We start from the raw sequence: 14,837 nt of genomic DNA, 5'->3' as shown, positions 1-14,837 counted from the left end.
CACCTCGCCATTAATATCACCTCGCCATTAATATCACTAGCCATTAATATCACCTCTCCATTAATGTCACCTCGCCATTAATATCACCTCTCCATTAATATCATTAATATCAAGCCATTAATATCACCTCGCCATTAATATCACCTCGCCATTAATATCACCTCGCCATTAATATCACCTCTCCATTAATATCACCTCGCCATTAATATCACCTCTCCATTAATATCACCTCGCCATTAATATCACCTCGCCATTAATATCACCTCGCCATTAATATCACCTCGCCATTAATATCACCTCGCCATTAATATCACCTCTCCATTAATATCACCTCTCCATTAATATCACCTCGCCATTAATATCACCTCGCCATTAATATCACCTCACCATTAATATCACCATTAATATCACCTCGCCATTAATATCACCTCACCATTAATATCACCTCGCCATTAATATCACCTCTCCATTAATATCACCTCGCCATTAATATCACCTCGCCATTAATATCACCTCACCATTAATATCACCTCGCCATTAATATCACCTCACCATTAATATCACCTCTCCATTAATATCTCCTCACCATTAATATCACCTCGCCATTAATATCACCTCGCCATTAATATCACCTCGCCATTAATATCACCTCGCCATTAATATCACCTCACCATTAATATCACCTCGCCATTAATATCACCTCACCATTAATATCACCTCTCCATTAATATCTCCTCACCATTAATATCACCTCGCCATTAATATCACCTCGCCATTAATATCACCTCACCATTAATATCACCTCACCATTAATATCACCTCGCCATTAATATCACCTCGCCATTAATATCACCTCGCCATTAATATCACCTCACCATTAATATCACCTCACCATTAATATCACCTCACCATTAATATCACCTCACCATTAATATCACCTCACCATTAATATCACCTCACCATTAATAACATATCGCAGCAAACGCTGTCTGTGTGAAGTTATGAAAAACTGTAACCACACTTGAAACCAACCGTGACTCTCTGAGACTTAAACAAAACTGCAGACAGTTTACTCTGTCCACACCTCAGTGTGTGTGTGTGTGTGTGTGTGTGTGTGTGTGTGTGTGTGTGTGTGTGTGTGTGTGTGTGTGTGTGTGTGTGTGTGTGTGTGTGTGTGTGTGTGTGTGTGTGTGTCAGAGCTCTGCTGTGTCAGTATGCAGAGAGGACAGATAAGCTTGCGCTTACGCGCTCAGACGCTTTTGGAACCGAAATTTGACACCGAAAGATAAATCATTTTTCGATACTCATAGCAGACACCTGTAACGACCATTTGAAATCAAAACTTCATCTCAAGAACAAAGCTAACTGAGGCACCGACACAATCAATAGATGCAAGGCGCGAGTTTGTGCAGTGTTTCCCACACAGACTAATTTGTGGCAGCGCGCCATACAGTCTATTTAAAGACATTTACCTGCTCTCCTCCGCCAAATGGCGTGTTAAGGGTGGCGATGGCGCAGTGGATATGTCACGTGCCTTTGGTGCGGTAGACCCGGGTTTGATTCCCACTGCGATACATCAACCAATGTGTCCCTGAGCAAGACACTTAACCCCTAGTTGCTCCAGAGGTGTGTGACCTCTGATATGTGAGAATTGTAAGTCGCTTTGGATAAAAGCGTCAGCTAAATGACATGTAATGTAATGTAATGTGTTATCTGTACCCATTTTGAGCTATCCATGTGTATGTCTACGCCGTATACAGCCGATGTGGTGACGCCACGTGCCGTGCTATCGCGAGAACATCACACGCAAAAGGTTGGGTTTAGGGATACGACAGTGGAAAAGGCTTTAGTAACAAAAAAAAATGACAAAAACAACGATGACCAGCGTCACACGCTTAGGAAAACAATAAAAAGGTTGGTTTAGGAAAGAAACATTGTGGAAGGCTTTATTAAAAGGTTGATAAACACCACACGCAGGACCCAATCCCGGCTCTCCTGGGTTAAAGTCCTGTGTTTTACTTCGTCCTTTCATACTATTCTACGCTATGGCGATAATTCACATGTAATGTACGTCAATGGAGGCCAAACAGCATTTATAAAACATGCTAAAAAGCGATTATGCGTCTTGATAACGTATTGGCGTGTCATACATACGCCACTTCATGAGATCAGTCTGAATGGAGGGAACTGTTGGATGTGGGATACGTGTAATAATTATTGATTTGACGATTGTTTCGGGACCATCAGACCTGCAGCACGAACCATTTTTATTGTCCAGTATATTCTTCTATTGTTCTGTTTCTTATGAAATTATATTTCTATGAGAAAGTGCTGAAAACATGTCTTTTGTCAACTTTTTCGGTGCTGCAGAGAAGTTGTTTGGTACAAATCTCTGCAAAAAAAAAAAAATCACACTATGATCTTTTAAATGTTTTCCATTGAAAATAAAAACAACGATGTAAAAATAATCGTTCTCTCTGAAGCGTGATTTATACTTTATACGTAGGTACGTGGAGACACCGACCCTACGCCGTAGCATGACCTCACCTCTCAAACATTGAACTACAAGTCGCGGCGACGCACGTTGCTCGGCCGAGGGTTAACTTCTTCTGCTCCAGATTTCCCACGTGGGTAGAAGGAACAGGGGAGACATTTTGTTTGTATTATGTATTATAATTATATGACTCTAGAGTCACTACTCGCTCATTTGTTAATCTGGGGAAGAATCTGTTTGTTCGGTCTGTTCTCCTGTGAACATGCCTTGTGTTATTTTTTTGTAAATTCAACACTGTTGATAATTGATATCTGGTATTGAAATGAGGAGACTTCACAGATGACAGATTGGGAGGTGCATACGTATTGCACGGCCCCAATTGCCTATGTATTGCACAAATGACACATTTCCACATAACTAATGCAGTACACGACATATTGAACAATCCAACAGCCCATGTATCGCACCACTAACATATTGCATAAATCTACACTTATGATCCAACTGAGTGAGATGCTGTTTCGTGTTTTTGTGACCTTAAATAAGGGAAGTTGCTCTGCCTCAACCACCACTTCCTGTTCCTGTCTGTTCTAAAACAACGCAGAGACGCTGCCTCACAGATATGCTTCCACTTCCACTTACGAGGCTAGATATCGACTTACATTTTGGATATTGTTGTATCTTGATATGACAAGTGTTGTATTTCCCTGTTTTTAAAACGCTGCATTACAGTAGTGAAGACCTTGAATAAGGGAAGTTGCTCTACCTGAACCACCACTTCCTGTTCCTTCTTTTCATGCCACTTTCTTCTTCGCTACATTTCAGAGAGAAATATTGGACTTTTTTGGATGTTTTTGTCGTGTTTTCAATGTTGTGGTGGCTTTTTTCCAAGTTTTTTTAACAAGTTTTTGTTGCATCTCTCTGAGTTTTTGTTGCCTTTTCCGAAGTTTTTCGCTCTTTTTTTTTTTTCTATTGTTTCTACAATTTTTTCCATGTTTTTGTAGTTTTTTTCCAGGTTGTTTTGCGACAACTTTTTAGAAGTTTATGTTGCCTTTCTGTAGTTTTTTTTTTTTTATTTACTTTTTGTGGATTCTTTTAGTTTTTTTTGTCAGTTTTTTTGCGCTTCTTTCAACGTTTTTGTCTCTTTTTTTCTGAGTTTTTAAAAAAAAAGAATTTTCTCTCAATACATGCAGAAATGTACCGGGACCTCCTGAGAAAGTCTTATTTTACCATAACGTTGCTTGATGCCATAACACAGCAAGAGAAAGAACTCTTATTTTTGTGTGTGTGTGTGTGTGTGTGTGTGTGTGTGTGTGTGTGTGTGTGTGTGTGTGTTTGTGTGTGTGTGTATACACAAACAGACATACAATAAAAAAAAAAAACTGGGGTATGATAAGTAGAGATAAATAATAATGATAATTAATATTGATATTAGTACTTTTACTGAAGGAAAGGATCAGAACTTATTTTGAAGGCTGTTCCCGGAAGTGGTAGTGTATATCTCTGCCGGCTTGACCGTGAGTTGTGTTAGCAGAGACTCTTATTTTGAAGGGTGTCCCCGGAAGTGGTAGTGTATATCTCCTCCGGTTTGACCGTGAGTTGTGTTAGCCAGTGAACCGTTAGCTGAAACTGAATAACGGCAGAAAGACAAACCGTCAGAGTTTAGTTCAGTAAGAACCCGGATACTGCTGCTGCTGCTCTGTGGGGGGGTTAGAACCGGGAATGAAGCCGACAACAACAACAACAGGTTGGTTTACTTTCTGATGATGCTAATCTTGCTAAGCTAACCACGGCTAGTTCAGAGCTCAGAGTTAGCTGTTCGTCAGTCTGAGAGAAAAGACCCGAGATGCTATTTTAAACATGAACAGACGTTGTTGTTTTTTTAATAGTGTGTGTGTGTGTGTGTGTTTACTTTCTGCTGCTGCTGATGTTGCTAAGCTAACAGCTGGTTTCAGATCGTCTGCTGAACTTTAAACGCTTGTATTCATTTATTTGACTTTTGAAGCTTCACAGCTGCAGTCCGGAGCACGAAGCTAACGTTAGCTTAGCACGTTATGGGCTATATGTTCTTAGGGTTTCAGGGTTTCTGTCATCACGAAGCTAACGCTAGCTTAGCACGTCAGATCACAGTTTAACCCCCGTTGTGTATCACAATGGCACTGGTGTAGTCTAATGTATTGTAGTAGGTATATATATGGTACAGTATACTTACTACAATAGACTAGACTACACCAGTGCCATGTGTGTGTTGATATGCTATTGATATATATATATATATATATATATATATATATATATATATATATATATATATATATATATATATATATTTCAATAGCATATCAACAGCAGCAGTTTCCTCCCCCAGGGTTATTTTGAGCGTCAAAGACTTAATTTTCTGCTTTCTGACACACTGTTATGCACCAATGTATGGTGGGAATACCTTTGTCCTAAAGAAAAAGACAATTCAAAACATAAATGGAATATAAAGCAGTAATAGGGGCTTTCACATCACTGACCTGAGCCTGGATCACAAACACTGACCCCAAAGCAACGAGGACTAAATAAAATAGGCTCCTTATATTAGTCTTAAATGTGCGGTGAAGGGAGGATACTGGTATTAGTGTGGGAGGAGCATTTGGGCGCGGCGAGGAGCGGGGTCGATGAAAGATGAGAAAGGTCTCTGCATGTTCTGCAGCGTTAGTTTGGATTGCTGTCACGTTACTCCACCCTGTATTTGTGATTCAAATATCTGACGTGAAAGTTCTGTCACATAAATATGTTGTAGCGTGTCATTGGGCATTTTGAAGTGGGTATATGGAAATCCTGGAGCTTTCTTAGTGGGTGGGCGCACGCACACACACACACACACACACACACACACACACACACACACACACACACACACACACACACACACACACACACACACAGACGTGCGCGCGGCACACACACACACACACATATACGCACACTAGGGCTGGGCGATATGGAGAAAATCAAATATCACAATATTTTTGACCAAATATCTCGATATCGATTCAGAGACGATATTGTAGTGTTGACTATTTGTGCTTTCATAAAATGAGATTTTTGATAACTAATCATCAGTAACGTGGATATAATGACTAAGTAGGTAAAGGCAAATAATTGAACAGTTACCACAGTCTGGCAAGTTCAGAAAATAACACTCTATTGTAATGCAGCCTTTAAAACCAGGAAAAGACAACACTTATGCCATATTACGATATTCAAAATCTAAGACGATATCTAATCTCATATCACTATATCGATATATTGCTAACGCGCACACACACACACACACACACACACACACACACACACACACACGGATGTATTCTTCATAGATATACTTTTGAATGTCCACATGTTCCACCAAAACAAGTTCCTGCCTGAGACTATTTAGCAGAGGCACCGTGGCTCCATCCGGAGCTTAGCCCCGCACAAGACGATTGTGATTGGTTTAAAGAGATGCCAATAAACCAGAGCATGTTTTTCTACCCATGCAGGAACTACACCACTGCGTTGTAGCTGTTAGAACTACAGAAGGAAATGGCGGTGTGAATGCTGTGTGCTGAATGGCTGGCGCTCCACTGGATGGCTGGCTAGAATGTGTAAGAAGAAGGTGAAGCAGTCAGAGTAGTTGAGTAAGTCAGAATGGGTTTCTTTAGATTAAGACACGTGTAGGAGTAGGGCAGGGCAATATATATGACACAAGTGTTGTAGTTCCCTTTTTTTAAAGGCTGCTTTACAGTAGTGAAGACCTTTAAATAAATAAATAAGGGAAGTTGCTCTGCCTGAACCACCACTTCCTGTTCCTGTCTGTTCTAACACAACGACAGAGACGCTGCCTGAAAGATATGCTTCCATTTACACTTTGCTGCTTATTCAGATCCAGAAATATATGTAAATATGTCAAATATCAAACGCTTCCAGCAAAGTGAAGAAGACATACGTGCTTTTTGAAAAAATAAACATTTCAGTCCTTCACCATAAGACTTATTAAAGTCACGCAAGTATTGTTGTATTTTAGCCGACACCAGCTACAACATTACTTCTTTTAATCTCATAAATTAGATTACAGGTAAATACATTTACTCCAGTACTGTACTTGAGTCCAAATGTTGAGGTATTTGTACTTTACTTGAGTCTTTTCTTTTCATGCCACTTTCTAGTTCTACTCCGCTACATTTCTGAGAGAAATATCGGACTTTTTAGGAGTAGGAAGTCATTTTGTGAATTTACCAGACTTACTAGCTGTTCTATTAGGCTATTTGCCTTTAACAACTTAATCATTATATCCACATTACTGATGATTATTTATCAACTCTCACTGTGTAAATATTTAGTGAAATCACCAATAGTCAACCCTACCACACAGAGAGACACACACACAGACACACACACACACACACACACACACACACACACACACACACCCCACCATGTGTCAGATTAGGGAATCTCAGTCAGTGTTGAATATTTTCTGCACGAATGGAACTTAAAAGTTGTACAAAAAACCCAGTTAATACAAGATTAACCATAATAATAATAATAATTGACCATAAGGAGAAGGAGAGAAGTGGGAGGACACAGCATTCCTGGATGGGTAGCACAACGTGCTCTGGTTTATTGGCATTTCTTTAAACCAATCACAATCATCTTGGGCGGGGCTAAGGTCCAGACGGAGCCACGGTGCCTCTACTAAATAGTCTCAGGAAGGAACTAGTTTTGGTGGAACATGTGTACGTTCAAAAGTAGTTGTTAAAGCAGCTCGGTCCGATACCATAACTCCTGAGGTGGTTTAGCCCGGGGTGACCTGGCTGACACGCTGATGTTAACATGCTGTCTGACGATGGTGCGTTGCAGAATAACTATGTTTATTTTGCTTAACCGTGCAGCATGAAATGAAATGTTTTCAGCGTTAAATCCATAAACAATTAGACAACGTTGGAACAAAGGGTTTGGCGCCAATGCACTCCAGCATCACAGCGTTCGGTGTCGCAGCATTAGCTGTCAAAAACCATTTGTCCTTTCCGGGCCAAACGCCTGCCGGCAACAATTTGGAGCTTAGCTTTATAACCTTGCCCCAGGTAATACCACAGCAACAGCCAATGTACAAGAAACGCCACCCAAAGTCTGAACACTTGAAACAATATATTTGGCTTCTACAGTAGTTTTAGTCGTGCAACAGAAACCTCAGATTGGACAGATAGTCTAGCTAGCTGTCTGGATTTACCCTGCAGAGATCCGAGGAGCAGTTAACACAATCTCTGAAGTAGGGCTGTACAATATATCGTTTTAACTGGCGTAATATACATATCGCGAAAGGCTGCGACTTATTGCAATAGAAACTCAGGAGATTTTTTGTGTAAGTTGAAAGAAAACATCAGCAGGAAATAACAATTTAAAAAGAGTCATTTTTTTAGTGGTGCCTTTTATATATTCAATTAAATGTTCAATTTGTTCAATAAGAGTAGATTGGAATGATTTCCTTTCATTTCTCTTTTGACCAACAAGCAATTTGTTGTATTTTAGCAGCAAACTGAAAGCGGCAGAAATGCAGAACTGAGTTCACTTTAATATCTGTTTTTCACAAGTTAATATCGCTATATTCTAGGGCTGTCCTCGACTAAAGGAATTCTTAGTCGACTAACACTTATAGGATTTTGTCGACTAATCGATTAGTTGATTTAATTGACAGAGCTGTGCGCTTTGAGAGGTGGTTGAGACTAGAAAAGCACAATATAAATGTAGTTAATTAACCATCTGTAAAACTGAGTTTCTCCACAATTAATCCTGCAAAAGCACCACTTTAAATCTTGTGTTTACCATAAATATGCTCATAAGTTTCTTGGAAATGAGTAATTAAGCATAAAAAATGACTAGTCTTAGTCGACGAAGACCAAAACTACCGACTAAGAGGTGGCAGCCCTACTATATTCACAACATTATTGCATATTTTCCTCATATTGTGCAGCCCTACTCTGAAGTGGAACGTTGTCGACACCAGCATTTTCTCAAGAAATTTTTTTTTGGCGGGGGTGGATTGGATGTCAGTGAACGGGCTTATCTGCTAACGTTAGCTTCCGACCATTACCTTGAAACCATCCAGCAAATAGACGGTAACGTAGGGTGATTTAACGTCACCGCGGTGCTCATTTTACACACACAGTTTAACAACAAAACTAAAAACGCTGAGTGAACATTACTAGCTACGTTTCTCATGTTGGTTTTGAGCGGTATGCACCCCCACTCACCTGGAAAACTGTTTTAAAACCGTAACGTTAATACCGCGTGTCGGAGGAATACAGCGTTCTCCTGCAACGGGAGTCAGAGGGGCCGTCACAGCAGCGTTAGCTAACGTTAGCTTCTTGTCTAATCGGGTGTCTGAAACAGTAAATTCATAAAAGTCAGCGTGCCCAACACTATTTTCCAATAAACTGTCAAATTTCACAGGACCTGCATGAGTGTGGATTTCATGTCGCGGCTTTCGTCCCCGTTTATCACTTAGCTATTGAGTGAAGTAGTACTCTTGGTTGCCACGACTCTTTGCGAGTGATGACGTCCTGTCACTGTTCCAGTTACTCTGCTCACCCTAGGGGGAGAGAGGTCACCCCTAGGGGGAAAGAGAGAGAGCTCACCCTAGGGAGAGGGAGAGAGAGAGAGAGAGAGAATGACAGTTCACTTGAGTTAAGTAGAGCAGACGGCTCTACGATTTTATCACTTTTCATAAACAGCCGAAGGAACGGTGGTGTACATAGCGGAAACCCTGTTGTGCGTCTGCCCTATTTCTGATACCGTGGCGCTGGAAATTTTACCGTGGCGCACCGCCACTATGCTATCAACATAGTGGAAACACTGGACACAGACTATGATGAAGTGACTGACTGAATCCAATACTGACTTCAGGCCTCATCGCCAACAGGTCAACAGATCGTCTGCTGAACTTTAAATCCTTATTTATTTGACTTTCGAAACTATAGAATATAATTTTTGAAGAAATTGCGGTGTGAATACTGTATGTGTAAGAAGCAGGGCTGCACAATTAATCAAAATTGTATCAAAATTGCAATCTAGGGGGTGACGCAATATTTGTTAATGGCAAAATATGTCAAACCATAAGCACAAACAAAAGAAGTCTCTTCATGTAACGTTAGAGATTAAAACAATTATTTTTTAATAATGAATTGCAGAGTCATAAAACTACAAAAAATATTTAAAAGAACAAGAAACAAAAGGTTTTGGGATCCTCCCCAAAACTGAAAAATAGCAAAATTGGGGCCCGAGTTCTTGTGCTCATGGACCCTTTTTCACAGCAGACATTTTGACTTTTCATAGTAGGAAAAGCACAGCTGAAATTGATAACCTTAACAATGGCACAATTCCGTCAAGTGTCCCAGTAAGCTATTTCAGTGAGTCAGCATGCACAATACCAGGACCTCTCCTAAGTGGAATGCAGCCATCATTAATGGTTTAATACCAGGGTCTCTCCTAAGTGGAATGCAGCCATCATTAATGGTTTAATACCAGGGTCTCTCCTAAGTGAAATGCAGCCATTTTCCTCTTATTTGTGAAAATAAGCATGTGACCCATTTCAACTCCACCACTCAAATAATCGGAATCGATAAGGACCGGAATCCAAAGGAAGAAGCCGGCCTTAGTCGTCTAATCAACACAGAGGGACAGGACTAGTTGTAGAAACGGTTAGCGAACTTTTATGTGGTGCTGAAGCCCCCTACACATGATTTGCGATAAAACTTCTCTGCGCTGGCCCTCCATTGTTTTCCAACTAGGCGGAACGCTGCCCTTCTCTGCGTCCGTTCTACCGCAGATCGTGTGTAGGCAGCTTTACAGTTGTTAAAGATGTTCTCTGGGTTCGTTAAGTGGTTCTACTTTTCTTTAAGGAGGTTTTCAGGACTGAGAAAAAAGGTTTCACTTAATTTAATTGTTTTCGGACGTCTCTGTATGCTTACCACCAAGATGGCGCCGCAGAATGGTGACACGGTGTGTTGGTGCGCTCTGTTTTGTTTTGCGTTTTAATTTTGTTTCTTGCGATGGTACCCGTATCTCATTCACCAGTGAAGAGCTCGTGAACTTCAGGGGAACAACACCATCGGACTTATTTCCCACTTTTCTTCTCCCTTCACTGGAAATTTTGGACATTCTGGTCAAAGGTGCGCTCACCTTTGCTCATGCAGCGAAACGCCGGAGGAGAGGGAAACGGGCCGGTGTGCTTGTGCGTCTCCGCCAGCGAGGATTACGCACACAGTTACCGGGAATATTCCTCTCTAACGTGCGCTCGCTGCCCAACAAACTGGAGGAACTACAACTGCTGTTGGTTAGAAACAGAGACTTTTCTTCATCTGCTGTTTTGTGCTTCACGGAGACGTGGCTCTGTGGATTAATACCGGACTCTGCGCTGCAGCTGGCAGGCTTCCAGCTCTGCAGAGCGGACAGAGACTCGGTCCTCTCCGGCAAAACTAAAGGTGGAGGAATCGGTTTCTACATCAATAGCGGTTGGTGCAACGACGTGACAGTGATCCAGCAGCATTGTTCTCCTAACCAGGAATATTTCATTATAAACTGTAAGCCTTTTTTATTCACCCCGTGAGTTCGCGTCATTCATTCTGATCGGTGTCTACATCTCACCGCAGGCCAACGTGCAGGACGCGCAGCGCATGCTTGCCGACCAGATTCTGTGCGTGGAGCAGACCAACCCGGAGTCCCTAGTTATTGTCCTTGGTGACTTTAATAAAGGGAACCTCACTCACGAACTCCCTAAATATAGACAACATATTAAATGCCCGACCAGAGAGGAGAACATTCTGGATCACTGTTACACAACAGTCAGGGATGCTTATCACGCCGTCCCCCGTTCTGCACTTGGACACTCTGACCACGTCATGGTCCACCTGATCCCCACCTACAGGAAGAAACTAAAGCTCTGCAAACCTGTTGTGAGGACATCAAGGAAGTGGACCAGTGAGGCTGTGGAGGATCTCCAGTCGTGTTTGGACTCTACTGACTGGGATGTGTTCAGGACTGCTACCAACAGTCTGGATGAGTACACAGAGGCTGTGACGTCATACATCAGCTTCTGTGAGGACTGCTGTGTCCCATCAAGCACCAGGATGAGTTACAACAATGACAAACCCTGGTTCACAGCCAAACTCGGAAGGTTAAGGCTGGCTAAGGAAGACTCGTTCAGGAGTGGGGACAAAGACAGATTTAAAGAGTCAAAGTACAAGTTTAGCAAGGCGGTGAAGGAGGCTAAACGACGGTACTCTGAGAAACTCCAAAACCAGTTCTCAGCTAATGACTCTGCGACTGTCTGGAAAGGACTTAGGCAGATCACCAACTATAAGCCTAAACCCCCCCTTCCTTCGATGACAGACACCTAGCCAACGACCTGAACGAGTTCTACTGTCGATTTGAAAGACAAAAGGTCAGTCCTGACACCATCCCCCACGACACCCCCCCTACAGCTACAGCCACTGTGCATCACCTCCACCTCCCTCACCTCAGCAGGGTCCTGGGCCCCCCCACCAATGCCCTCCTTAAAAAGGTCTCCACCTCCAACCCCCTACCCACCTCAGTGACGACTCTCTCCATCCACGAGAGGGATGTCAACAGACTCTTTAGGAGACAGAATCCCAGGAAAGCTGCTGGACCGGATGCTGTCTCCCCATCAAGCTTGAAGCACTGCGCTGATCAGCTGTCTCCAGTGTTCACAGACATTTTAACACCTCACTGGAGACATGTCACGTGCCAGCCTGTTTCAAGACCTCAACCATCCTCCCTGTCCCCAAGAAGCCAAGGACCACAGGACTTAATGACTTCAGACCCGTCGCCCTGACCTCTGTGGTTATGAAGTCCTTTGAGCGCCTTGTGCTTTCACACCTCAAAAGCCATCACCGGCCCCTGCAGTTTGCCTACAGAGCCAACAGGTCTGTAGACTATGCAGTAAACCTGGCCCTCCACTACATCCTCCGGTACCTGAACTCCACAGGAAACTACACCAGGATCCTGTTTTTGGACTTCAGCTCTGCCTTCAACACCATCATCCCGGCTCTGCTCCAGGAGAAGCTCTCCAAGCTTGGTGTGCCTGACTCCACCTGCAGGTGGATCACTGACTTCCTGTCTGACAGGAAGCAGCATGTGAAGCTGGGGAAACACGTCTCCAACTCACAGACCATCAGCACCGGATCCCCTCAGGGCTGTGTTCTTTCGCCTCTGCTCTTCTCCCTGTACACCAACAACTGCACCTCCAGTCACAAGTCCGTCAAGCTTCTGAAGTTCGCGGACGACACCTCCCTCATCGGACTCATCTCTGATGGAGACGAGTCCGCCTACAGGTCGGAGGCTGACCACCTGGTGAAGTGGTGCAACCAAAACAATCTAGATCTCAACGCTCTAAAGACAGTGGAGATGGTTGTGGACTTCAGGAAGAACCCAGCCCCACCTGCCCCCATCACCCTCTGGGACTCCACAATTGACACTGTGGAGTCTTTCCGTATCCTGGGAACTACCATCTCCCAAGACCTCAAGTGGGAGCTGAACATCAGCTCCCTTGTCAAGAAAGCACAACAGAGGATGTACTTCCTGCGGCAGCTGAAGAAATTCAACCTGCCAAAGACAATGATGGTGCACTTCCCCTTTGGCAGGAGGCTGAGGTCCATCAGGACCAAAACCTCACGCCACATTAACAGCTTTTTCCCCTCCGCCACTAGCCTTATTAACAAGGCCCGGAAACCACCCTGACTCTCCACCTGGCTCTTCATGCCACTGTTCTCTCTCTGCTGTAATGCTCTTTGCTCTTTATTTATTTTATTTCTATAAAAAATGTATTTCTTTATTTTTAATTTAATACATACTGTGTACATATACTTATATTGTTTATACCTATACTTATATTGTTTATTACATTTAGAGAATGTGTGATGTGCACCAACAACACCAAAACAAATTCCTTGTATGTGTTAAAAAACGTACTTGGCAATAAAAACCCATTCTGATTCTGATTCCTGTTTTCTGCAGATGTTGAGCAGCTGTTGGTGGTTAAAGAAGAGGTTCCCCCTGAGCAGCAGGAGTGTAGCTCCAGTGTGGACCAGCAGGAGCCAGAGCCCCCCCCACACATTAAAGAGGAACAGGAGGAACTGTGGAGCAGTCAGGAGGGAGAGCAGCTTCAAGGGTTGAAGTTCCCATTCACTCCTGTCCCTGTGAAGAGTGAAGATGATGAAGCTTCAGGTAGGAACAACACAGACATGTTTATTTAACATGTCTTTAGGGGAAAGGAGAAACAATCTGCAAAAATCAAAAGCATAAATGTTCAAAAGAGCCTGGTATATTTTAAGAGTATAAAACGTGCCTGAACTGTTTATGAAGGATCTCACAGCATCACAGCACAAGCTATATCTTTGGCAGAATGGATTATATGTTAGGTAGCGGTATGCCATTGAGTCTTACGGCAAAATTAGAAACGGAGTGTAGCCAAGTTTACCTTGCTGAGTTCGTCGCCTTGGAAATAAGTGGCACAGTTTAATGGTGAGGTTACTATAGTCAGCTGCAAAGTGGACTTCTCTGCTGTTCACCTTGAGCTGAGAGCCTCTGGCTGCCTTGAGATCTGCTCACGGTCTGTGTACCGTAGCTTCTTGCAGATCAATATGCCGGTACTGCACTCTCCTATATGGTGATCCCTTATCTCCTCCATCTTCTTGTCAGCAGGAGTAGGGAACTCTTTAGGGAGCGTGGATAAACAAAATCTGCTGCATTCAGTCCGATGGAAAGACACGAACGCCATGAAGCTGGTGGATATGGCGAGGTTGATGGCACAGTTTAATGGTGAGGTTACTATAGTCAGCTGCAAAGTGGACTCCCCATGTCCCCTGAAATCATATTTATGTTCCAGCTCAGTGTTGTAATGCTCATTTTTAAGCATTATGTTCACCATAAACCAGTCAGGCCTTCTCCAGGTTACAGTCTGCTTTCAGTGACCTCCAGACCTTCCTGTTAAGTTTAAATCTTGTTCTCACCAATGTCAGTTATATAAAAAGGTCAGAAGTTTTGATAATCCCCAAATGGAGACCAACGTTTTTGGATGGTGCAGTTGTCTTGGTTTTGTCGGATGTCCCAATTTTCACAATTGTGTGTTTCCTGTTTCCTGCAGATGTTAATCAGCTGTTGGTGGTTAAAGTAGAGTTTCCCCGTGAGCAGCAGGAGTGTAGCTCCAGTGTGGACCAACAGGAGCCAGAGCATATTAAAGAGGAACAGGAGGAACGGTGGTGTAGTCAGGAGGGAGAGCAGCTTCAAGGGCTGGAGG

This window comes from Perca flavescens, chromosome 14 (genome assembly GCF_004354835.1).
Source record: "Perca flavescens isolate YP-PL-M2 chromosome 14, PFLA_1.0, whole genome shotgun sequence".
NCBI lineage: Eukaryota > Metazoa > Chordata > Actinopteri > Perciformes > Percidae > Perca > Perca flavescens.
The sequence above is the reverse complement of the archived record's forward strand: the minus strand, read 5'-3'. Positions refer to the sequence as shown.